The sequence below is a fragment of the Choloepus didactylus genome, chromosome 17 (genome assembly GCF_015220235.1).
Source record: "Choloepus didactylus isolate mChoDid1 chromosome 17, mChoDid1.pri, whole genome shotgun sequence".
In the NCBI taxonomy this organism is placed as follows: domain Eukaryota; kingdom Metazoa; phylum Chordata; class Mammalia; order Pilosa; family Megalonychidae; genus Choloepus; species Choloepus didactylus.
This window is the reverse complement of record NC_051323.1, coordinates 66,658,388-66,683,703: the sequence shown is the minus strand read 5'-3', so window position 1 is coordinate 66,683,703 and position 25,316 is coordinate 66,658,388. Positions and strand designations below refer to the sequence as shown.

General features: G+C 44.4%; 1 protein-coding gene and 1 pseudogene across 3 annotated transcripts in view; both read right to left on the bottom strand.

Moving 5' to 3' along the window:
* NPAS2 (neuronal PAS domain protein 2) overlaps positions 1–25,316 on the bottom strand; it is a 164,137-nt gene that overhangs the window by 126,580 nt on the left and 12,241 nt on the right. The gene's annotated exons all lie outside the window — the stretch shown is intronic.
* LOC119512135 lies at positions 2,601–5,057 on the bottom strand (annotated as a pseudogene).

The following is a 25,316-nucleotide window of genomic DNA, read 5'->3' as shown; positions in this document are numbered from 1 at the left end:
CTGGCTCATGAAAGGCACATGAAGACTAAGAACCTGTCCCACGCTGATGAGACCAAGCCACGAACCACCAGAGGCCCATGTGATCCTGGACTGGGTCCTGGACCCAGCAGAGTTTGCTACTGGGACCATCTGTGACACGTCAGTGGGGTCTGAAGATTAGGAGGTGGTATCAGTGCCACGTGCTTCATTCTGATGACCGTTCTGTGGATACATACATAGGAGAGCGTAGGGACAGAAGGGCATCATATCTACAACCTGCTCTTAAGGGATTCAGTAAAAAATAGTAATATACAAAGACAGAGTATGATAAGGCAAGTGTGATGAAATCTGAACAGGAATTCTTAGTGATGGGTGTAAAGAAGCTAGTTCTTTTTGCAACTTTTCCTTGTTTGAAATTATTCAAAACAAAAAGTTAAAAAACAAACAAACTGCTGTCACCGTTTTCTATGCACCTAGAGCAGAGCGCCACACCAGACCCCTTGTAACGGGTGCCACCCTTCCCCCTACTCCACCTGAAGCCCCATTTAGCTCTTTCCAATCTCAGAGCCTTTACACCTGCTGTCCCCTCGGCTTGGAGAGCTCCGCCTCCCCTTTGCCCCACTGAAGCCTATTCCCCACTCCATCAGGCCTGGGTGTAAATGTCCCCTCTTCACCAAGGCCATTTCTGTCCCCTAGACCGGACCAAATTCCCCGTCACCCTCTCTCCTGGAGGTCTGCCTTCAACAGGCGCCACGACGTGACGTTCTCCATTGACCGGTGTGATTATCAGTTTCGCATCTGTCCCTGCTGGTTGTCAATAAGCTCCTACTTTTCCTAACCTTCTATTCAGTTTCTGGAAAAAAGGAGCCACTCAAAAACAAATAAATGGATTTATGTTATTTTATTCTGAGACCTTGATCTTGACAACCTTAGTTTTACCAAATATGTCACTCTGCCAGTAAATGTCCTCATGGGAGCAAGGGGTCGCTATATTTGAGTCCAAATAAGCAGAACCAAATGAGTACACTGACATTCAAAATGATGATCCTGAACAGCTTAAAACAACTGATGTCGGTAATTAGGACTATTTTCAGAGTACTGAGGAGGTGATTAAAAAAAAAAAAAGTTAAGTAAGGAGTAATTAATTTCACATAATAGTCACACTGGGACTTATTATAAGACCTGATGCGAACGATGTATTTCTTTTCTGTAATTAATTTTTATGTGCCATCCTGGGGGCGTCCCAGCAGCTTCTTCTGAACTGCTCCTTGATCAGCACACCTGACTCTTCCAGCCCCACCTATACCAGCCCAGCCTTCTCCGAAAAGAAAGGAAAACATAGAGAACGGCAAACAGATACCACGAAGCTAAACTTTAATTTGACGAGGCTTTCCTTGCTCAGAGAGGAAATTAAATAATCAATACAAGCAAGCACGCATTTTGGAAGTGCTGTACTTTTCCCTGCAATTTTAAAGATGTAAATCTGAGGACAAAAGGGTGAAAGACGGCATGCACCAAATACAGGGCAGGGAAAGGGGAAGCGAGAGAGCCGAGTTCAAGTGTAACCGCAGCTACCATTTACTAGCCTGGCCAATCATGTTCTTTCTCTAGGTCTCGCTTGTCACAGTTTTCCTTTGAAGGCAGAAGCTGAATCAGAGGACCTTGGCCTTATTTTGTTTGGCTTTGTTTGGATAATTAATTTGAGAAGTTGCGGGTTTACAGAACAATCAGACATAACATATGGGATTCCCATTATGTGGTACATTTGTTACAGTTGATGAAAGCACATTCTTATAATTGTACCATTAACTAGAGTCCCTGGTTTAACTTAGGGTTCACTGCTCGTGCTGTGTAGTTCCATGGATTTTTTTTTTTTTTTTTTTTTTTGAGACAGTGGAAACCTGTCATTTTATTTCAAGACTCCCAAGTCCCACTTACATACAAATAAATTATAGAAACATTTGTTGGCCACTGTTTGAATCTTGGAATATAATTCCACACTGATAACAGATACAAAATGTCAGTTATTAATCCACACTAGACCTTCAAAACCTAATTTAACATTACTGGTAAAAATGAGTAATATATTTGCAATAAATGAGTAATGAATCTGTATTACCACTTGGATTATGCTCTCACTCTGAAGGTTAATTTAGCTTTCAATTTCAACCATCTGATGTTGAACCTTACTGGTTAAATGTGCTCTTCCTAACACAGAGATCTGTGTAGGTGGGAAGCAAGATTGGTGGTCTTCATTTGGTGGTTACAACAAAAGATACAGTTTATACATAAACCAGCAGTTAACAGTGACCATTCTATCGAGCAGAATAACTAAGGACAGAGACATCCAACAGGACAAAGAGGCTGTGTGAGCTGAGCTGCTCTCAGTTGGGATGCACCTTGTATTTCACCAAGGGTAGGCAAGCCAACATTACTGATTGCTTTTCTTATTTACTTGAACCAAGAGTAATTTTTTCCTCTGAAAATCTTGGCAAAGGTTGCAGTTCATTGCACCTGGTAAAATTTAAAGAATCAGCCTTAATAACACAATCACATTTTTCAGAAGAAACATTATACATAATACATTCAGAATCACTGTTTGCTTTTTCTTGGTCTTTTTTTTTTTTTCCTGAACATGTAGGAGTTTGGATCTGTTGCGTTTCTTCTTTTGTACCCGCTATGGGCTGTTTGAAAACTATTTCATTATCTTCATCATCATCATTCATTGCAGCCACTGCAGATTTTTGCCTCTCCAGAAATGTTGGTGTGGGGCCCTGGCTATCCCCAGTGCTCTTAGAAGTGTCAGGAGTTATTGAAACCTCTTGCTTCTTCTGTTTAGGAAAACCTGGCTATTTGTAGAATTCCAAAGAGCAATGTTTGAAGCATTTCTTTTTTTCTATTTCTGCAAAATCAAGGAAAATTAAACTTTATTCCTTTTTGAGCTAATTTCCTCCTGAGTCATTCTTTGTTTTTAAATCGCTTCTCCATCTGTAGCTTTTCCATAAGTGTCCGTTTCTTATTATACTAGTTCACTGCTGGATGAGATGGCTTTGCAGATGGAACATCCCAGTCTCTGGAAAGTTTTCCGTGTACTTTCTCAGATGCCATGAACTCATACTCCAAGAGCGTTTCCCCGAAAAGGTAGTTGCTCATGTTTCAGCAACTACCTGGTCAACCTCATCAGCCTCAAACTCCACAAAGGTATAGCCATTTCCAGTCTTTTTACTTCTGGAAGGTCCTGACAGCCCCAAACTGGGAGAAATATGCATGAAGCAGGGGTCTGAAAGGCTTCGGGGGATGTGCTCCAGGAGTAAGTTTTTCACACTCCCCGGCGGCCTGTGCCACCTGCTTCTGCAACTTGGCCTGCTCCTGTGTGTCCAGAGCCAGGAGCCAGAAAACTCCACCATGTCCAAAGTGCTCCAGCCCGTGCACCCCAGGTCACACCCCCAGAAGCACTCCATGGAATTTTTCAAAAAAAAATTTTACTCTAGGAACATATATACAACCTAAAATTCCCCCCCTTTTACCTTCAAATACATGAATCAGTGGTAATTATGTCCACAACATTGTGCTACCATCACCACCATCCATTACCAAAACTTCTCCATTGTCCCACTGTGAAATGGTGATACACACAACAGAACATTATTCAGCCCAAAAGGAGTGACGTTCTGATCCACGCGACAACACGGATGAACCGTGAAGAACATCATGGTGAGGGAAATAAGCCAGACACAAAAGGACAAATATTGTATGATCTCACTGATCTGAAAAATTTAGAATAAGCAAACTCATCAAGTCAGAATCTAGAATCTAGGTTACTGGGGGAGGGGCTGGATGGAGACTTTTATGGTGAGAAAAACTGAGTTACAGCCGGAGTCTTTATAGGAAGCAAAAGAAAGCAAATAAGTCCCCTTCCCCCTTGACATAACTTCACTGCCTCTTTGACTGGGCCCATCAGTCATAGAATGATTGGTTGGCATAGAATAAATCATGTTGTTTTTGTTGTTGCTGTTTTCTAAATGCATTATTTCTTCCTCTTGCGTACCAACTTTTCCCCCAACTCCTAAAGAAGAGCATGTCTGAGAGTCAGATTTCCCTCTGGCCTGTAATCAATAATGGCAAAATACAAAATGTCAGGGAAACATGATTGTTCTTTAAGGCAAGGAGGCAGCTTGAATTCTCAAAAAAAAAAGAGGAAGACCAAGTTTTATACACACAAAATACATGCAAGTGGTGATTTCAGAGAGACAAAGTCAAGTCATCTGGTGAGACAGCCGTGTCCGAGGGCATCCTGGGCAGTGGGGACGGAAGCAGCCAACTCACGGTGACCGTCCCCTCGGCCAGCTCTCCCATGAGCCAGCTTCTTACCGAGAACACAGACTGAGCCTTTATTGCTGTATCTTTGCACCTACTACAGTGGGGCTCAATGGAAGCTTCCAGTGAATGAAAGCTCAGGGAGATTTCAGGGAACGACAACATCTTAAAGCCATTCTTGGAAGACCTGGCCTTTCCACTCCACCCCATTCATAAATATACTCTTAATCCCAGCAAAAATGCACCCAGGTGTCTTCTGAGTGCGTGGATGACTCAACTAAACCAAAAAGTTCAGGATGCAGTAGTCCAACTGCAAAACAGAAGACAAGTTTCCTCTTCTTATCACCCCATCTTCACCTGACCCAGCGGATGCTTCGTTTTGATTCCCGTTAATTATGATCTGTGGAAGAGCCCTCCCCAGACACAGGCACCCATTCCTTCCACATTGCTTCCGATTTCCTAGTTGTTAAGCAGACATAACACACTGAGTTCCACTCAATTACAGCATGCTAAGTGGTTTTAATTCCATGAGCATTATTATTTTCAATTTCTTTCTTTAAAAAAATCAATTAAAAATCAACTTCAGATAGGCTTGGGGGAAACGCTTCCTTTTTGTCTTCATCCTGAGACTTCCCTAATTTAGTGCCATTAAAGTCTAAATGGAAGGTATTCAAATGTTCATCGAAGAACTCACCTTCCACCTTGCACTGGCAGGTAAAGCGGGTGCCCTCTAACTGGGTGAGCCCACCGAGCAGGGCCATCGTGCCACCAAGACAGGAGCGTAAGAGCAAACAGCTCTGGGAGCTGCTGCTTGGCTTAATGAAAACAGTTCTCAGGCACTCAACCAAATTAACACTGTGTTTAATTCAGGAGAAGAAAGATTAGTAATTAGCAAACAAAATAAGTATGTGACACTTAAAAGAAATCCTAATTTATGATCTGGACTGATTCTTACTGAAAACGTAGGTGCCACAGGGAAAGCTTTGTGAAACTTATTGCCTGTCCTAGAGAAAACATACCTAAAAAGCCAGGCAGACCTAGATGTATTTTCATTGTTTTTTGTTTTGTTTTTGGATGTGTCTCTCCCAATATGTCAATTTTCAGGAAAAGTGTCTTAATTTTGCTTGATTAAATGGGATCTGAGCTCTAATCGATCTACTCAAAATGTACTATGGAAAGTCATAATAACAAAAGCGTGTTCAGAAGGAGAAGGATGACTTAGAACAGGGATGCTCAGATCCGGTCTTTGGGAGGGGCAGCATGGACCCCCACCCCAGCCTAACCTTCCCCCTTCAGGCTGAGCTGTTCTGAGACCTTCCATCCCAGCAAGGGCTCTGAGGAAAACTGGTTTAGAACCTCTGAGCCATCAGGTGTGGAGTATGTGGAGGCTGGCTGCTACCCTCCGCTGGCTCCATAAGCTTGGAGACCCAGCTGGGGTGGCTCATCGCTGTGCTCCCAGCACCCACACCAGGGCTCCTGACTACTTGTTGGGTGACGGGAGGATGGACAGACAGAGGCTAAAGTGACACCTACAAGTGGGGAGATAGCTCCCATTTTGATTATGCTCTGAAATGCTTTCCCACATCTGGACTGCAGATCAAACGTTTGATGAAGTCAACAGATGCAAAATATAAATGTATTTATCACCCATCCATCCATCCATCCATCCTCCATCCATCCATCTATCTCTGTAAGAGCTAAACACAGAGAAACTCAGAATGCTGGTGGTTTTAGTAGAGATGTGCACACCTTCCCTGATGGCATCTGAGAACACCAATCCATAAGCTGTGACACTTGCCAGGCACTGTTTTCCCCCTGGATGTGATGTGGCCCCAACTTTACCCACAGAGCAGGCCTTTGTGAGTCAGGCTGAACGACTGAGGAAACTTGTGTCTGGGAAGCATGAAGTGTTAAACAGCAACTTATTTACTAAAGTCCCTGTGCCAGTTTGAATGTATTATGTCCCCCAGAAAAAGCCATATTCTTTGATGTAGTTTTGTGGGGCAGACATTTTGGTGCTGATTAGATTTGCTTGGAATGTGCCCCACCCAGCTGTGGGTGATGACTCTGATGAGATATTCCCATGGAGGCATGGCCCCACCCATTCAGGGTGGGCCTTGATCAGTGGAGCCACATAAATGAGCTGACTCAAAGAAAAGGAACTCAGTGCAGCTATGAGTGACGTTTTGAAGAGGAGCAAGCTTGCTAGAGAGGAACATCCTGGGAGAGAGCCATTTTGAAACCAGAACTTTGGAGCAGACGCCAGCCACGTGCCTTCCCAGCTAACAGAGGTTTTCCGGATGCCATTGGCCATCCTCCGGTGAAGGTACCCGATTACTGATATGTTACCTTGGACACTTTATGGCCTTAAGACTGTAACTGTGTAGCCAAATAAACCCCCTTTTTATAAAAGCCAATCCATCTCTGGTGTTTTGCATTCCAGCAGCATTAGCAAACTAGAACAGTCCCCAACCAACCAGAGAGCACACCCTAAAGTTCAAGGAGACAACTTAAAGGAAAATTAAAGCATATGACCCAAAGGACAGCAAACCCAAGGGTTTCGTTACTCCAGGTGGAAGCACAAATGAAAATACTAACATGGTCTAGAACAGCGCTAACACAAGAAATATATCATTTGAGCCACAAATGTGAGAGCCACATGTGTAATTTAAAATGTCAAGCAGCCCTGTTAAAAAAAAAAAAAAAGTGAAAAAGATACAGGTGGAAGTAACTTTGATAATATATTATATTTAACCCAAATATGCAAAATTTTATCATTTCAACATATAATCAACAACAAAAAAGATTAATGAGATAGTGTCCCGTTTTTCCCTACCAAATCTTTGAAACCCCAGTTGTGTTTCACACTTACACACCCCAGGAGCTCATTAGCCCGCGTCGTCCGTGGCCATCACCCGGGAGGCGCAGGTCTAGAACGTTAGATGAGCACCTACGAGGAGCCTCGGGAAAGGCAGCGGCTGGTTGGGAGGGCACCCCCTTTGTGGCTTGACATTTGGGTCTACCCCGGGGCGAGCGCACTATCCCGCCCCTCCAAGGATAACCAAGGATAACCGCCACCACTGCAGTCATCCGGGAGGAGGGTCAGTCCATGGAGGCCACGGAAAGGCTCTGTCTTTCCCCTGGGGCCACTGGGGTGGGCTTCGGGGGCTCTCGTGGAGAGCCTGTCCCGATGGAGAGGCAAAGGGCAGTCCCAGCTCCCAGCCCCGGGGCCCTGCTCTGGGTCTCCCCTCCGTGGATTCTGCAGCCACCCTTCGTCCTTCAAGGATTTTCTCCTGGGCATCTGACCTGGGTGGCAGTCACCTGCTGGACTGCGTCAGGGCAAAGGCAAAGCCCCGGCCCGGGCCCAGATTACCCTGCAGGCCTCGGATCTGACCAGCCGCAGATGGACGCTGGCTGGACTCAAGAGGCAGGACGTCCAGCAGGGAAATGACCCCTCTGCTGTGAAGCTCCTGTCCCCTCCCCATGTTGCCCCGTTGTTTCCATCTCTTTGACCCACCCTCCCACCAGGGGATGGGCGTGAGGCAGGAAGCCCCGGTGCTCCCTCTGTGCTCCTCCACATCCACTCGCTGCTTTTATCCCCTTCAAGCATCCACCTCGAGAAGCCGACGGGGCAGTGAGCTCCTTTCCACCGCAGGATCCAACGGGCCTCCTCGTGACCCGTATGAAGGGCCTGTTCTGAAACGCTGACCTTTTAGAATCAACTGAACGTAAAAGGAGCCTGTCTCGGCCCGAGGTTTTCAACACAAAGATGACAATCGCGTCCTCGCGAACGCATGAGCTGTTCAGTGATGTGCCCAGCAGCCGGCAGGCATGAACTATCCTCCCCGGGAAAGGGCTCCACGGAGCCCGGGGGTCACCCCTCAGAGGGGCTGGGGGAAGAACGCCCCAATTTGGCCTTGACCCCATTCTAGAGGAGGAGCTACTGAGCGAATTCTAATAAATATACATTTAAATTTACACACAATACTATGTTTTAAAAAACAAATGGAAGATTCATGGTTCAGCTAAGTACTTATCAACTCGCCCTCCAGTTTAGATCTTGTTCTCTTCTCAGCAAGTTTCAGACAGAAGTTGAGAGTTTTTTTCTCTTCAAGTTCTTGATCAACATAGTCCCATAACAACAATTTATTCACTCTGGTGAGAATGGATAATTGTATGAAATATTAAACAGCCTCCCCGAGGGTCCCCGTGGGGTAGGTGGGCTTGTTCACTTGGCCCCCCAGTGAAAGAAGGAGATTACAAGGCAGCGTAATTAAAATGCACGTTTCAAATTATCCCTGCACCTCTTATGAAGTTCAGTGCACTAACGAATGTTTCAACATGCTTAATTTTTTAAGAGGGATGGAAAAATAATGAGTGAAATCCATATTGAGCCATTAGTGGCTTTTATTCCTGCTGAACTCCACTGCCGGGAGCTCGTGCTAACCCACCCGAGCCGCCTGAAAGAGCACATCCCACGAAGGCTGACTCATCCTGTTTCGCTCCTTATTCTCATTAGCCTTGAACATGGCAGACGTCCAGAAAGGAAGGTGTCTTCCGTCTCTTACCACAGCATATAAAGGTAGTTACCCCTTCCCGTGGCCCCGTCCCAGCTCTCCCCTCTTCCCTTTAGCTGGAGAGGGACAGGATTGCGGGTCTGAATGGGTTGCTCTGTGCCCCCCAATGCTGGATGAGGTGGGCATCTGGGAATTTAGGCCCCGTCCTTACACGGGTAAGTAGAGTTCCAGAAGGGAAAATCCTTCCCGCAAAACAGCCAGGGTGCACCTCACACCCACTAAGGCGATTATTATGACAAGAAATGGAAAATAACAAGGGTCGGTGAGGATGTGGGGAAACTGGACCCCTTGTATGCTACTAGTGGGGATGCAACATGGTACAGCTGCTGTGGAAAACAGTTTAGTGGTTCCTCAGAAAGTTGAACACAGAACTACCATATGACCAGGCAATCCCACTTCTAGGTATGTATCCAATAGCTTTGAAAGCCGTGATTCAAACAGACGCTTGTCCACTACTTTTCATAGCCACATTATTCACAATAGCCAAAAGGTGGAAATAACCAGCAGATGAATGGATAAACATGATATGGTATATTCAGACAATGGAGTATTATTCAACCATAAAAGGAATGGAATTCTGATACGTGAGACAACATGGATGAACCCTGAAGACATTATGCTAAGCCAGACACAAGCACAAATATTGTGATTTCATTTATGTGAAATATCTAGAACAAGCAAATTCATAGAGATGAAAAGCAGATTAGAGGTTTCCAGGAGCTGGGGGAGAGGGGAAGGGGGAGCTATTGCTTGAGGGGTGCAGAGTTTCTGTTTTGGATGATGAAAACGTTTTAGAAATGGATGGTGGTGATGGTAGCACACAGAAAATGCAATCAATGCCATTGAATTAAAAATGGTTTAAGTGAAGTTTATGGCTTATATATGTTACCACAATAAAAATAAATAAATAATTTTTAAAAATGGCCATTCCCAGGGGCTCCCCCAAAATTTTACTTGCTGAGTGACCCAAGACAACTTATTTAACCTGCCTGAGCCTCACTCCCTCTTCTCTAAAAAGGGGGAAACACCCACATCTACCCTGTTTGGTTATTGCCAGAACCACCCAAGCCAACACAGGCCTCCATGAACTGCCTGCTCCACTGGAGTCTATCTACAGCAGGCCGTTGATTTCTTTCCTTCATTTTCCTTCATTGTACTGAAGTTCATTTTTTAGCATGTCTTTCCCCCACCCCCATATAAATAAGAATGCAGTCTCATTCAAAAATCTGGCAAACACAAAAAGGTAAAAAATAAAATTTAAAAACCTTCCATGGACTTCTCACCAGGACAATCACTATTACCATTTTGACTTTCTTTCCTGGGCCCGGGAGGATCTTACACAGCTGAGATCAGGTAGATTTAACTTTTGCACAGGTCTTTTCTCACTGGGCATTACATGCATTTTCCCAGGTCACTCTGCAATCACCTTTAAATCTATCCGGTATTGAAGTTGGTTATAGAGAGTAAAGTGAGGTGTAAAATTTTAGATTTTGGTTTTCAAGTTGCCTAACCATTTTCCCAACCATTACAGAATGATACCTCTTCTAGCCCAAATCAACAGGGCTTCTGATGAGCCAGAACCTGGCTGTATCCTCTCTTCTCTCTCCCTTCTACCTCTCCCTGATTTTTCAAAGCCTCTCTGCTACAAACTCAAGCCCTGGCAGAGCTCCTGGTGCCTGAATCTTTCACCACCTTGCTTTACAGCAAAGTAAAGATTACCAATCTTAATCTCTTCCTACAGATGGTTAGGATCTGCATTATGGCTTTTAATAAGTATGACAGAATCACGTTTACCGCTTTATAAGAATGTCATGATGAGAATGTAGCTGAGACAGAGGTTTCAAAGCTGAAGGGATCCTCGGGATCACCTACCTCTAGCTCAGTCCCTGAGAGGAAATCAGTTAACAGGCCTACTAAAGACAAGTACAGCCAAGCTGCCCCTGGCCCAGTCCACGGTGTTACAGAGCTCCATAGTGAAGCTTTCGTCCCTGGGGCTCGCGCGTCCCCATTTGAGGGGAAAGTCCTTGAAGATGTTCACTCCTAGAAGAACAGATTCATTAAAACTGAAAATACAGTCCAGGGATCCATTCTTTATCAATCCTTTTGTGTTGTACTTTTTTAAGCACAGGAGGAAATATCCTCACCGGGTCTTTAGCTGCACTCATAGCCGCCCCAAACAATAGAAACTCAAATGGTTCTGGAATGCACTAAACAGCCAGTTTGCACCTGAAGAAGGCACTTGGATGCCATTCTGGGCTTTCTTCTAAAGGCCTTCATGTATCGCTAAGGCTTTCTCTTTACTGGTGAGAGAGCCAGCCCCTCATGAGTGCAAAGCGGTGACATGTTGGGGGAGCCTCACTCTTGAACCCACAAACCTGCGCCACCAGGCCCCACTGAACAGTCGCCAGAGAGCTGACGGGCGGTGAAGCAGCAGGCCTTGCAGCGCGATGGGCTTTTCCCACATGGAAACCTGGGCTTTCTGGAACAGCTCCTTCACCTAAGCGGTTCTCCACTGCAGGTGTCCTGGGCCCTGTGCTGTGGAATCTTCTTGGTTCCTGGGAGATCTGGGCACTCAGGCTGGCTGGAGGCGGGTTCCGGCGGGCAGCAGGCCCCTTCTCTCCCCCAGCCCCACGCACCAGGAGTCAGCTTTCCAGCCCACTCCCCACCCCAAGCCTGGCCCAACGGCAGCAGAGAGGGCTTGGGTTAAAGTGTATTGTTATGGGGATCAAACTACCAGGAAAAACAATTTTCCTCTTTCATAAATAACCTCCTTAAGAACTGCAATGTAAGACGATAATCACAAATTCTCGTTACCCCCATGCTTACCTGTCTGTTTAGCAAATCAGCAGCAGCCACCACACCTGTAACAGTTTAGATCGAATTCCAGGAAAGAATCTCATGACTCACTATTATTTCCGTATACTGCAAAACTCCAAGTGTTCTGAGCCGAGGTAAGAGTGGGCACCGCATAGGGTTCTATTCCTTCCCAAGTTTATGTTTTGGGGACAAGAGTGAAGTTAACACTTGAACTTCTATGGCAGAGTGGGAAGAGCACAGGCTTTGGGGCCTGATGGCACAGCTCCAAATTGTGCTGTGTGACCTGGGGTAAGTGGCTGAACCTTTCTGAGCTTCAACCTCCAAGCTATAAGGTGAGGATAGGGTGAGAATTCAATGAGTTAAAATGTTTAAAACACTTTCAACAGTGTATGGCACATGTAAGTCCTCGCTAGATGATAGCTGGTGATTACTGAAAGTCCAAGACTCACCAACCAAAAATATGTTAGGGGATGTACCTACTAAAAAAGCATTTTTGTTTTGTGTAGCTGAACCTCACAATGACTTATTCTTAGAATTCATAAAAATACTTTAAATAAGAACATGAATAATTGTTCTTTTAGTGACAAAAATAAATACTCTTTTTTAACTTAAAAAAGGCGTATTGTTATTCTTGGTAGTCAATGGTACAAGAGTTGTCATTAGGAGGAAAAAAATCTTGACAGCTCCGACTTAGCGCCTACACTCGGAGGGAAGTCATTTCATTTAAAAGAGCACACACAGACAAAGGCAAGAGAATAAACGCCTTTTATAAACCATCCCTCTTTCAAATATTGCAGATGTCTTTCAAGATCCTACATAATAGTATTAAAGTTTATTTATAAAACTTAAATACTTTACATTTACTTTATGGAAAACTTCATGCTTTAAACTCTGCAAACTTTTTTTCTCAAGTTCTAGGAAAGTAAAAGCTGCCAGTGTCTCCTTTGACTGTCAATCATGTGGCCAACCAAGAATTTTCCAGAAACACCGAGCAAACACACACACACACAATCACAGGAGCACGGGAACCCACCTCAGAGGCCCACTGTGAACCTTCCCTGCCAGTCCTGGACCAAGAGCCATCATTTTCTTTCTTAGCTGGAAAGACACTGCTAAGTCATTTCAGTGCGGCTTCACTCCCCTCAGGCCTGACACTGGGCACAGGGCTGGGAAACCACCAGACCAACCTTTCAAGGGGGTGGGGGTGTCAAGAGACTGAAGAAGGAGAAGATGGGAATTCCAGAGCTGCTCGGAATAACCCATTCTGGGCCAGAAAATGCTCTGCCATAGCAGACCACCATGTCAAGGAATTTGGCTGCACCCCTATGATGACAGCAGGAGTGAAATGACACTTCCTAGAACCACTTATTGTCAGGGGAGCCCTTTGATGGGGAAGACAGCAGGTCACTACCGAATACGGACTGAAACTGGGATGGGGCTACCCAGGCCCATAAAATGGCGTGTTCCTCCAAGAAGCAGTCTGCCAACAGCATACGAACACTGCGGTGTCTATGAACCTCATGACCAAGGACACGGCCGCCCACCAGGGCAGGTGTCGGAAGGTCACGGCGTGGGCCCCAGCCACCCAGAGCAGTGGGCACTCAGCCCCTCACTGTGCGCTAAATGGCCTGAGGACCTCCCCAGGCCAACAGTGGGCTGGGGCTGCCATTTATTTTCAGCCAGAACGACACAGGCTCCCTCCTGCCCCATCACCTCGCCTCTCCTCTTCTCTAACCAAAGTGACGTAAGGAAAATTAATTATTTTAATGACAGGGTCAACTATTGCTCTGGAAAAGAGTGCAACACACAAAACCGATACAAACCACCACAAAAAACTCTCTTCTCACTTTCAAGCAATGTATATAACCTGCCTGGAGAGCATCAGAAGGAAATGCACAGGAATCGAGAATTCCAACAACCGGAAGTTCCCCTAGACTCAATGATGGAAGATCTTAAGGGAAAGGAATTGAATAAACAGGAAGGACTTGTTTCAAGTGCACGCTTCGGGATCTGCGGCTGCATCGATGCTGCACCCTTCTGCTTTTATTCCTGCAGTGCCAATGGCAACTCCAGCGGAACGCGCTCTTCACCACGGGCTCCTCGGCCCCGTGCAGAGAAAGGCGAACCCTTCAGGAGAGTCCGTGGTGTTCTGAGAGGAAGGAATAGCTGGTTAAGGAGAATGATCAAATGCTTGGTTGATCAGGCCCTTCACCCTCTGAACTCCTTGGGCGAAGGGCAGGTGACGGACCCCCAGCTCCCCATGGCCCCCTCGGCTGCTTTCCCACGCCCAGCACTGGGTTCAGCACGGTGGGAGCGACGTCCACGTCGGGTCCATGGTGGGTCAATGCTGGGTAATTAAGCAACTTCATTACCTAGGGGGTTAATGACACAAACTATACATTAATTAGTTCAGTATTGAAAATTAAAAAAAAAAAACACAGACAGCAAGGCCTAGTCTGTGTGCCATGGACTCCAAGCCAGGCCTGGCACATCTGTGGCAGTTTCTCTTTTCTCATCTCCTCCTGAAATATCTACCTTCCAGAATCTTCCATTTCTGTTTTCTTCTGGGTGAATGTAAGGCTTTAGGGTGAGAATTCCTTTGTTAGGGTTCTCAGGACAACTTCTTCCCATTTTCCAAACTATCTGAACAATTAATGGGCAAGAGAAAGGAAGTTCTGAGAGGACAGCCTCCTTTCTACAGGAATCCTTTGCAAACTTCATCCACTTTTCTTTATTAAGGGGTCCTTATTCATCTTTATGTGTGTCACCTATCATCTTAAAGGTAATGGAAAAAAAAAATTTTTCCTAAAAAGGAAGTTAAAGTGGCCCCACCCTGATCAAAACAGCACAGAGTACAACACTCCAGGGCCCTGTTCCCGCAAAGAAGCTTTGAGCAACCAGCAAGGACTAGCAGAAGCATTTTTCTAAAAGTTCCAGAAAACAGTTAAAGGATTGCAGTAATAGGGTGACTGCTAAGTCAAGGAAAAGACACTTGAGAACAGTAGGATCTCCTGGCCTCCTCGCTGGCCCCTCTGCCACCCCTCACCAGCTCAGTGTGGAACTGGCCTGCACTACCAGCCTGGATCTTTGGTTCTGGTTCTGGAGGGAGCAGGGTAACCCTTATGCATGTACTGGGAGCTTGTATGTCTGGTCCAATCTGTCGGGTGGTGGCCTGAGGGACTCACTGTCCCAGAATTTGCCCTGCATGTAGAAAGCGGCTTGCCGAGCTCTCCAACAGAACCCTGTGGGATGGCAGTCAAGTCGTGCTGCCTGGGCAAGAGATTGCTGGCTGCTGGACACACAGTGCAGTGCCTGTGGCTGTGAAGAAATTGTTTCCTAGGGAAGAAGAGACATTGGTTATCTGTGTAAATAAGGGGATTCCTAGGGCCACACATTCATGCCCAAGACAAGAGGCATGAACAGGAAGGGTCAGGAGGCCCCCAAGCTTTGGCCTGGAGCTGTTCTCTAAACTCATCGTATGGATAAGCCCTAAAGGAGAACACTCCCACAGGTAAGTCTGCCAAGACTGGGAAAGGTGCTGTCTTTCTTTCTTTCTTTCTTTCTTTCTTCTTCTTCTTCTTCTTCTTTTTTTTTTTTTTTTTTTTTTTTTTTGTTAACTCTTGCCACTCAAGGAAAGCTCTGTCATAAAACTAGCTGGATATAAGCTTAAGAACTTCAGCAATGACATAGAGTCCAAATTCTAACAATAACACACTAAAATACTGAAATATCCAGGTTTCAACAAAGATTACAAAACACACAAAGAAACAAGAAGCAATGGCCCAGGCAAAGAAAAAGATTGAAGCATTAAAAACCATCAATGACGAGGCTCAGATCTGGGAACTTTCAGACAAAGACTTTAAAAAATGGTCCTAAATATGCTCAAAGAGCTAAAGGAAAATATGGACAAAGAACTAAAGGAAATCAGAAAAGCGATAAGTGGTCACAGGGTACCAATAGAGAGATGCAAATTCTGAAAAGAAACCAAACAGAGCTGCAAACCACAATACAGACATCTAAAATGCCCTAGAGGAGATCAACAGCTGATTGGAGCTGGCAGAAGAAAGAATCAGTGAACTTGAAAATAAAAACCTGAAATCATCCAGTCTGAGGAGCAGAAAGAGGAAAGAATGAGGGAAAGTGAACAGAGCCCGAGGAACCTGTGGGTGACCATCAAGTGTATCAATAAACACATTGTGGGAGACCCAGAAGGAGATGACAAAAGGGGGCAGGGAGAATATTCAAAGAAATAATGGCTGAAAACTCCCCTAATTTAATGAAAGGCATGAATATACACATCCAAGTCTGCTCAGTGAACTTTAAACAGGATAAATCCAAACAGACCCACACCACATCATGGTAAAATCAAACTATCACGTGCCAAAGATAAGGAGAGGATTCAGAAAGTCACAAGAGAGAAGAACATGTCACACACAAGGATACCTCAATAAGATTAAGTACTGATTTCTCACTGGAAACTATGGAGGCAAGAAGGCAGTGGGAAAATTTATTTAAAGTGCTGAAAGCAAAAACTGTCACAGGAATCATATATCTGGCAAAACTGTCTTTCAAAATTAACAGAAGAATAAGACATTCCCAGATAAACAAAAGCTGAGGGACTTCATCTCCACAAGACTGGCTTATAATAAATGCTTAAGGGAGTCTGCAGGTTGAAAGGACACTAGACAATTGACTGAAGCCACAAAAAGAAATAAAGGTCTCTAGTAGAGATAACGACATGGGTAACTATTAATACCAGTACTACTGTATTTTGACTCCTAACTCCACTTTGACTTCCTGTAGGATCTAAAAGGCAAATGCATAAAATTTAATGAAAATTCAATGGTTTTGGACTCATAATGTATAAATATGTAATTTTGTGACAAGAACTACATAAAACTTGGGTGGGGGAACATAGTTTACATATGCTATTAAAGTTATTAAGTTGGTACCAAAGTAAACCAGATTTTTATAGATTTAAGAAGTTAAATTTAAGCCCCATGGTAGCCACAAAGAAAGTATCAGAGAATATGCAAGCTCACAGAGACAGAAAGTAGAGAACAGGTTACCAGGAATGGGGAGTTAATGCAAAAGAGTGTAGGGTTTCTGTTTGGGGTGAAGGGAAAGTTCTAGCAGAGGATGGTGATAAGGGCACTGTAACACTGCAAATGTGATCAATCCCACTGAATAAGCTTGGGAGGGGGTGGGATGGGGAGATTTATGTTGTATATGTTTCCACAATTTTTTTAAAAAAAGAAAGAGAAACTAAAGAGATAATGACAATTAAATGCAACATGATACTGGATGGGATCTAGAATGGAGGACAAAAGGCTCAAAAAGACATTATTGGGACATAAGAAAAAATTGGAATGTAGAATGTAAGCTTTATAGCAACATTAATTTTCTTGAACTTGATAACTGCACTTACGTAAGTGAATATCCTTGTTCATAAGAACTTCACATGGAAGTATTATGTGTTCAAAGAGTATGATGTGTGCAACCTGCTTGCAGATGTTCAGAAAATAGAAAGATGGACAGATAGACAGGTTGGAAGATGATAAATAGAATTATATTGCAAAGGTGGCAATAGTTAAAAATTGGTAAATCTGGGTATCTGGTGTATGTTAGAGTTCTCTGTATGGGGTTTGTATTATTTTTGCAACTGTCCTACAAGTTTGAAATTATTTCAAAATAAAATATTAAAAGAAGTTAAAGTTAATACTGGAGTTTGGAAAACATTTCAACTTAAATTATTTTTCTCTTTTGTTTGAAATAAGCAATAAAAAATAACAGAAGACACAGGTCGGGACTATTTCAATGAGTAGCTAAAATCAGTATATAGGATAAAATATTTCAGGCATACTGAAAACTCACATTGAAAAAAAATTTTTAAGGTAACCTTTACCTGAGGCAGTCAAAACTCTTCCCTGAATGAACACTCTGATTCCCTGTTTATCTAAATATGGGCACTTTTCCCACCCCACCCCCAATAAAGCACTGTTTGGCTGTAACCTGATTTTAATGTGCGTGTGCAATAGTAGGGAGGCTTTATGGCCAATGATTAAAGCTCGAGAAAGCAGAGACTTTGGACTTTGATCAGAGAATGCACGAAATCCCCAGATGTGGCTGATCACAAGGGGAAACACCAGGAGATGCCAGCACTTTCCGCTCCTTTCAGGAACAGCTTGGGACAGGATCATTTCTTTAGGACTGTACTTTTCTGGAACAAGAATCCAGCTTCAGTTTGTAAAAATTATGGCTGTTTTACTGTACTGGGTCCCTTTGCTAGAAGGAGGAGCTCAGGTGAGGCCACCTGGGCATCCTGGCCAACGATGTCCATGTGGGCTGTGCCGGGTTACCTTTACAGTTCCTCCAACGCATGCTGGGATCCAGGACACAGGTTTCCCTAGCCCAAGTCACAATAAAGAGTCAGTCCCTCACACCTAGAACCGCAGGCAATGTGATGCGAGCCGATGGAAACTTTCTACATGGATGGAAGATGACACTCCAGACATGGATGGAAACAGTGGGTGGCTGCTACTTCCATGCAGGAGAGGAGCGGCCGCCTCCCGCACCCTCTAGAAAGGAGGGAGAGAAACCTTTGCTCCCTGGAAATTGGGTGGAAAGGATCCTGGATTCTTACCTTGACCTTCTGAATGGAAATTAAATATCTCCAGGGGTCAGAGAGCCCTATGTGCCCTAGATCCCAGAGAAATCTCAAAGATCTGGATTCATCCCTTATGACATGTAAATACCAAGGAAAAGAGTTCTCCAGCCTTCTTTTTGACACCTGAGGCTTAACTGTGTCTGTGAGTGTGTGTGTGTGTGTGCATGTGTGTAAGTCATTGGCTCCTGTGGCCATTCCCCTACACAACCCTACATCAGGATGATGTCACACAGGTAGGGATTGTGTTTATTTCTTTCTTTTAGCCTTAAATACTTTCTCCAAAATTTTTAAAGGTATTTTTGGCATGAATATACATGTTCGCTGCAGCCAATTTAAGAGGGGCAGCTGAGAGTCACAGCTGGTTTCCTGTATGCCAGGCACACACCAGGGGCTGGGCCTCGGTTATCCCTTAGAACCCATTAGGAAGTAGGGACTACTGCCATCCCCACTGGAGAGGCGAGACGGGGGCCCTGGGTTTAAGCAACTTGCCCACGTGGTACAGCTGGTGAGGACTAGAGCTGAGATTAGCACTTGGACAGCCGGACTTCCAATCCCTGACAACTAAGCACTATCTGCACTCCACCATCTCCCCAGGCTTACATTTTGACAGACCGTTCCTGCCGGTTTTCTTTTTTTAACTAAAATGGAATCCGGCTGCCGTCTGTCCTTGCTCTTTCCCCTCAGCATATGTGACCTTCTCTGATAGCTGTGGTTCTCGGTGTTCCTTCCCCCATCACTCTGGGCCCTGCGATTTCACAGCATCTGATGTTCTTTGAGATACTGAATCTGAAACTCCAGATTTTAAACCCCAAAGTGTCAGAACCATCAGGCTGCAGAGAATTAAGAACAAGAAGAAAACCCGAAAAAGAAGGTTGCCTGTGATATAAAGCGGCCAACAGAAGGTAGCATTACCCCTAATTTAATTTAAGGAACTGGGGCCTGTGAACACAAGTGGATTGGCTCTCGGCTGGGAAGAGCACTAGTAAAATGGAACATCTCAAGGCCCTAAAAATGGCTGATTGACGTAACTTTTTAAAAATGGGTCCCAGTTTAAACGAACAATGTCCTTTAATTCAGTTCAACAGAGATGGAGCACATCTCCTACACAGCAGCTCCTGTAAAACAGAGAGCAAAAGATCTGATCTCCACTCCAGAGAACCTACAGTCCACTGGGAGAAAGCCACACAAGATGATCATTTTGCAACTGTAAAATTCAGATATTGCCAGGAAAAAAGCATGCAAGAGGTTCTGTAGGAACCAGAGAACAGATATTTTTTAAATTCCCTAGGGAAGGCTCTTAGAAACCAGAGCTGAGTCTAAAAGAGTGATCAGGTATCAGCAGGCAACGATGGCTGGAAGGGTGTTCCAGTAACAGGGAACAGAATGGACTAAGGCCCAGAGGCCCGGGGAGGTGAACTAAGTAACACCATTAACATTCGTTCTTCATGGACTACATCACAAGATAAGCTCTCTGGATGTACGTGAGAAAAGTATGCCTTAACACATTTTCTATTTACTAGTCATGAAACAGTTTTTAATTAATCTTAAATTCTGTCAAGAATAAAAAACTTGTTATTTAAATATATACTAGCTGTTTTAATGACTGCTCAAAGTGAATCTATAGAAGAAGATGGACTTAAAAAGTCAAGCACAAATATTCTTAACCAATATGAAACAAAAATTCTAGACAGGTCTGGTACTGATTTTTGACAAGATAGAAAAAAAAAATGAAAGGAGAAAAAGTCTGAAGGGACACTGATTTGTAGTAAATAATACCTGTAATTCAAAAATTCAATCTGAATTTTTTTTTGCATATTAAAAAGTTACTCTCCAAAGCAAGGTACTGAGGCACCCCTCACACTTCTCAAGCACTGCAAAGCGTTCAAACTGATTTCCCCTTCATCACTTCAGCTGATCATCCCCATTTGGCTGAAGGCCTGTTATCTGAATTTCTCAGTGGATACAGGGAAGTAAAATACTTCCCTGGGGCTAAAAGGGGCTAGACCAGGGGGCTTCTGGCTCTGGCCTCAGAGCTCTCTCCACCTCAATTCACTGACTGTATAAATTAATTTTCAGAGAATATAAATTAAATTCAGTCCATGCAATCAAGAAAAGCAAACAAGCATCCCTATTGTTAGCCATCCGATTTATGGCAATCATAACAATGAGCTGCACCGGTGATGCCCATCTTAGGGTTACAACTTAAGATATTCACAGCAACGACCCTGTTCCTGTTCCTAAAGTGGATGAGCACCCACACTGATGCAGATGGACAGACAAGAGGTGGAGAAAGAAGGGAAGAGGCAGAGGATAATCCCCCTATAGCGGCTGCAGACCTGTTTCCGCACTGGGCTCTGCCATGGTCAAGTCCCAGCCTCAGTTTCCCCATCTGTAAAATGCTGGTTCTGGCTACCTGACCTCTAAGATCTTCCAGTCGAGGGGCCCCGACTGTCCTCTCTAGAGGACACCCTCCTGGGGGAGACTCTGTCATAAGAATTGAAGTCCAGGATGACAGATTCTCTCTTCTATGTTGCCTCCTCTCCACGTATGCTACGGTTTGACGAAAAAGACTGATTGGAAGAATATTCGATTAATCTTCAATCACTTTGAAAGCTAACCCCAAACACTGCCAGAAGTTTCTTGATAGTTACCAAAAGACGAAAGTGTAAATGTAAAGTGCTTGTCCAAAAAAATGGCAGTCCATGGTTAGGTAGAATGAAGAAAACAGGACATTCAGATAAATATGACATTTTGCAATCTAACTTTTAGAGTAAAGGTAGATTCACTTTGGGGGTCCAGTTACCTGAATGAATGAGCTATTCTACCTGAATTCACTCTGGCTAAAAAACATCTCCTTTGCACACTAGATTTGCCAGAGACCTTTAATAAACCCTGGAAGGATGGGGCCTCGCTGCTGTACCAGTCAGGTGTCTGGCAGTGCCACAGTTTACAGGAAATGGTGATGCAAATGTGGCCACCAGTTGAGTTACACCACAGGGCCAAAAGGAATTTTTGGGTTTAATTCTTGACCCTGCAAAACCTGCCCCAGAACCAACAGAATCACCATGTTTCAAAACATCCAGACCACATCTCAAGTTTCTTTCGAAGTTCTTTCATATTTCTGACCAGAACCTTGCCCCACCTGGGAAGCCGGAAAAGGACCTTCCTACTAAGCCCTGTGTAATTCTCTCCCCCGACTACAGCTGTGGCCGGGGACTCGCCTTCACGATGGAAGCAAAGCCTGTTCCGGTTTGCTAATGCTGCCATTTGGCAAAACACCAGAAATGGATTGGCTTTTATAAAAGGGGTTTATTTGGTTACAAAGTTACAGTCTGAAGGCCTTGAAAATGTCTAAATGAAGGCATCAACACAAGCATAGCTTCACTGAAGGAAGGCCAGTGGCATCCGGAAAACCTCTGTTAGCTGGGAAGGCACGTGGCTGGTGTCTGCTGAGCCCAGGTTGTGTTCCAGCTCCACTCTCAGCTCCTGCATGTTCTTCAAAGTGTCTCTCTTGGCTGCAGCACCTCCTTCTGTCTGTGAACTCTTTTATAGGACTCCAGTGATTCAATTAAGACCCACCCTGAATGGGTGGGGTAACACCTCCATGGAAATTATCCAGTCTCCATGGAATCACTCAATTAAAGGATTCCAACCTAATCAACACTAATACCTCTGGTCCACAAGATTGCATCAAAGAGCATGGCGTTTTGGGGGACATAACACATCCAAACCAGCACACTGCCAAACCAAGGAGGTGTTGCAACAAGGATGAGAAAAGTCCTGTGCATCTGTAACTGCTGAAGAAGGGATTTCACCCAGAACTGTGAGGTCCCTCTTGAATCACTGTTAACTCCCAACCGGATTGATTCCACAGGTGGCCTCTGCAACAAGGAACCCTAATCCCACCATCCCCTGCCATTCCAGCACCAAGACACCAGTTTTCACTCGCCATTACTTCAAGCTGGAATACCTACCTACATCGTTTTGAGAGTCTGTTTCCTAGAACTCAATGAACCTATTACAGAGACCGGAACAATTCAGATAGAAGTCCTCAAAGGACTCTAAACAAGCAACAGAGATTGCTCAGGTCAGGGCAATACATCCCCTTGAGAAGGCACTGGCCCACTAACCATGCCCCTTGGATGTGGCGGGGTGCAAATCTAAACGAGGTCGTGAGAACAAATTCGATTTTCTGTGTGCATGCGTATGTCCGTCATAGGACAAACCAACTCATCTTACTGATGTTTATTTGGGGGTTTTGTTTTTGTTTTTATAAATGGTGGGGGCAGAAAGTCAGACAAAGATGATTGCTCTTTCAGGGCTCCAAGGGACTCCAAAGCTGGGAGAGAGGAAGGGAGAGGAGGGTTTGGGTTTTCCTCAGCAGTCCCCACTAAGTTAAGAGGGCCACTGTGTAGACATCGCCAGTGAGTCACACTGAGCAGCCACGACTTTAGAAAACCCTGTTACTAAAAGCCTTTAATACTTTGCTAGCATATATTTTCCTTTATAATGTTGGCCACTGAGGTTCACGCATAATACAAGCTGGGGTATTGGGGAGGATGTCAGTGAGGGAAGTGGGGGATAAGTTACAGTTTAAGCCCTGGGTGACTCCTAAGAGGTTTCTCTATAAATATAGTAAGCCCATCTCTGGTCTTTCCAGGCCCTGGAACGGATGACACACAGGTGAACTGGCAGTTTCCAAATGTGGTAACCGAGTGGCCCCAGCTTTTCATACTGACGTCTCAGGTGAACTCAGCCACAGAAAAATGTGCCTGGCTCCAGAGAAAATAAGGAAAGACATAACAAGTGTCCTGATTTAACAGTCTTTATTACAGCAAAAGAAACAATTTTGAAAAGCAGGTTAGCTACTAAAAGATGGCAAGGAACAGAATAATGATTTTGCTCTAAAAAAGATCTTTCTGCCAGCTTTCCTCATTTGTACCCTTTCACAACCAGCCTTCTCCTCCTAAGGGCTGGGTTGAAAATGAATACCAAATTGGAGTTGTTTTCTACCCCAGCGTGAACCCAACGGCCTCACCACCACCTTGAGCTCAAGAGAACCATTTAACATTTCAACGAAAAGAGTGGTGCTTAATTTACTTTGTACACATTCTATTTTCTTGCAAGTGGCATTTCATAAAAAGAAAAAAAAACTGGCTGTTCTATTTTTGGTTCTTCTTTAAAGGGCTAAACTCACATTCTGGCGCTGACTGTCCTCAGCTAAGTCGCTTAACTTCTCTGAGCCTCAGTTATCTTGCGGGAAAATGGGAATAAACTAGTGTTTCTCTCCAGAAATTGTCATCAAATCAACTGAGCAAGCATATGTGACAGTGGTACACAGACTCCCCTCTGCCCCCAAATTAACCCCTTATTAGAATACCTGATGGGATTTTACCTTGCCTAATTTATCAGGGAAAATGATAAACGATGGCTAAGGAATGACAGTAACAAGCTCACAGAGTAAAAAAACAAAACTGCACGTGGGAAAGTCCTCCTGTTGATCTTGACCCATACAGATAAGAAGGAGAAGCACTATTAAAAGGTGTCCAAATAAACAGGTGTTTTATTCTTAAGCACAGGCATGAGTGAGTTTGTGTGTTTATTCTGTTTATCTGAGGGGAGTTAGACGCGAAAGTCGAAAAGAGTGAACTGTTTATTTGAAGGAAGTCAGATGCGAAAGCTGAAAAGAGTGAAATGGACTATCTGTGTCCAACCTTGGACCAATTTCGCCCTGTCCCGGGCTGCCTCCAGTCCCCTACGTAGCCTCCTTATCTGACTCGTGTCGGAAGAGCAGATTGTGGAACACAGGCAGAGAGAGAACACAATTCAGGGTCAAGTTGGCGGTTCTGTCTGCAGCGTATTCGAGTACCGCTCGGTGATGAGCGTGTTGTTCTGGTGAGATTTCAGCCTGAGAAGCTGCTGATTTTACAGGTGAAGAAATATCTGCAGGTGTTGGCAGAGAACGGAAGTATTAAACTGCCTGGGTGGGCCACCTGTGAGCCCCATGGCCAGGGAAGGGGCCCTTTGCTTTCTGGACATCTAATTCTTTATCTGGAAAACGTGAGCCACAGTTTTGCCAGGTGATCCCTGAGACCCTTTCCTTCCATCTCAAAACAAATGTGTTAAACAGGCTCTGTTTGTTTGGGTTTGGTGGTGGTGTTTTAATTCTCCAATCCAATGATAAATTCCAGGTTCCACTGGAAAACAGGTGCTCCCTGCTCTGTAGGAGATTCTGACACAGGAAGAAAGGAATGGGGTCCTTTCAGGGTGGTGGGAGCTGAGCCCCGATTCTGCAGGCCAAGCCTCCCTAGAAAAAAATGAAAGGTCACACGAAATAGCACGTCAAGTTTATCATGACAAAATGGCCCCACACATGTCAAAAAATCTCAGAATCCACAGGAATATCGGTGATTTGGATTGAATTCCCAGACACAAAAGGTTATCAGGGTACTTTGCTCTTATAAACGGCAAAAAAATTCAGAAAGCAAACCGCCCAACCTAGCAACTGCCAAGACAAGATTCTAAGGACTTGGCTTCTTTGGTTTAAGTATTTCACCTTCTCCCACTACTTCTGCTTTCAAAAGAACACCGGGTATAGTGTGCTTTTAATTGCTAGCATGTATCTTATCTGAAAAAAACAAGAACAACTCATTAAAAAAAAAAAAAACTTCCTCTTGGCCAGCATTTTCCCAGCTGGGTGCTTGGTGATGAACTCATCACAGCAGTGAGTAATCATAACACTATTTTTTATTTTTATGAAATTCTTTAAAAACACTCTCTCCTCTTGATCTTCAGGCTTCAGCATTAGTATCTCTCTTTTACAGACGAAGAAACTGAGTCTCGGAGCGTATGTGACTGCAAAGGTCACTGGGTCACAAGGCTTTCTCCACTGGCCACAAGCTGTCGTCATTAAACCATTTGAGGATGCTGCTGACCCACAGAGAGATGGACCCCACAGG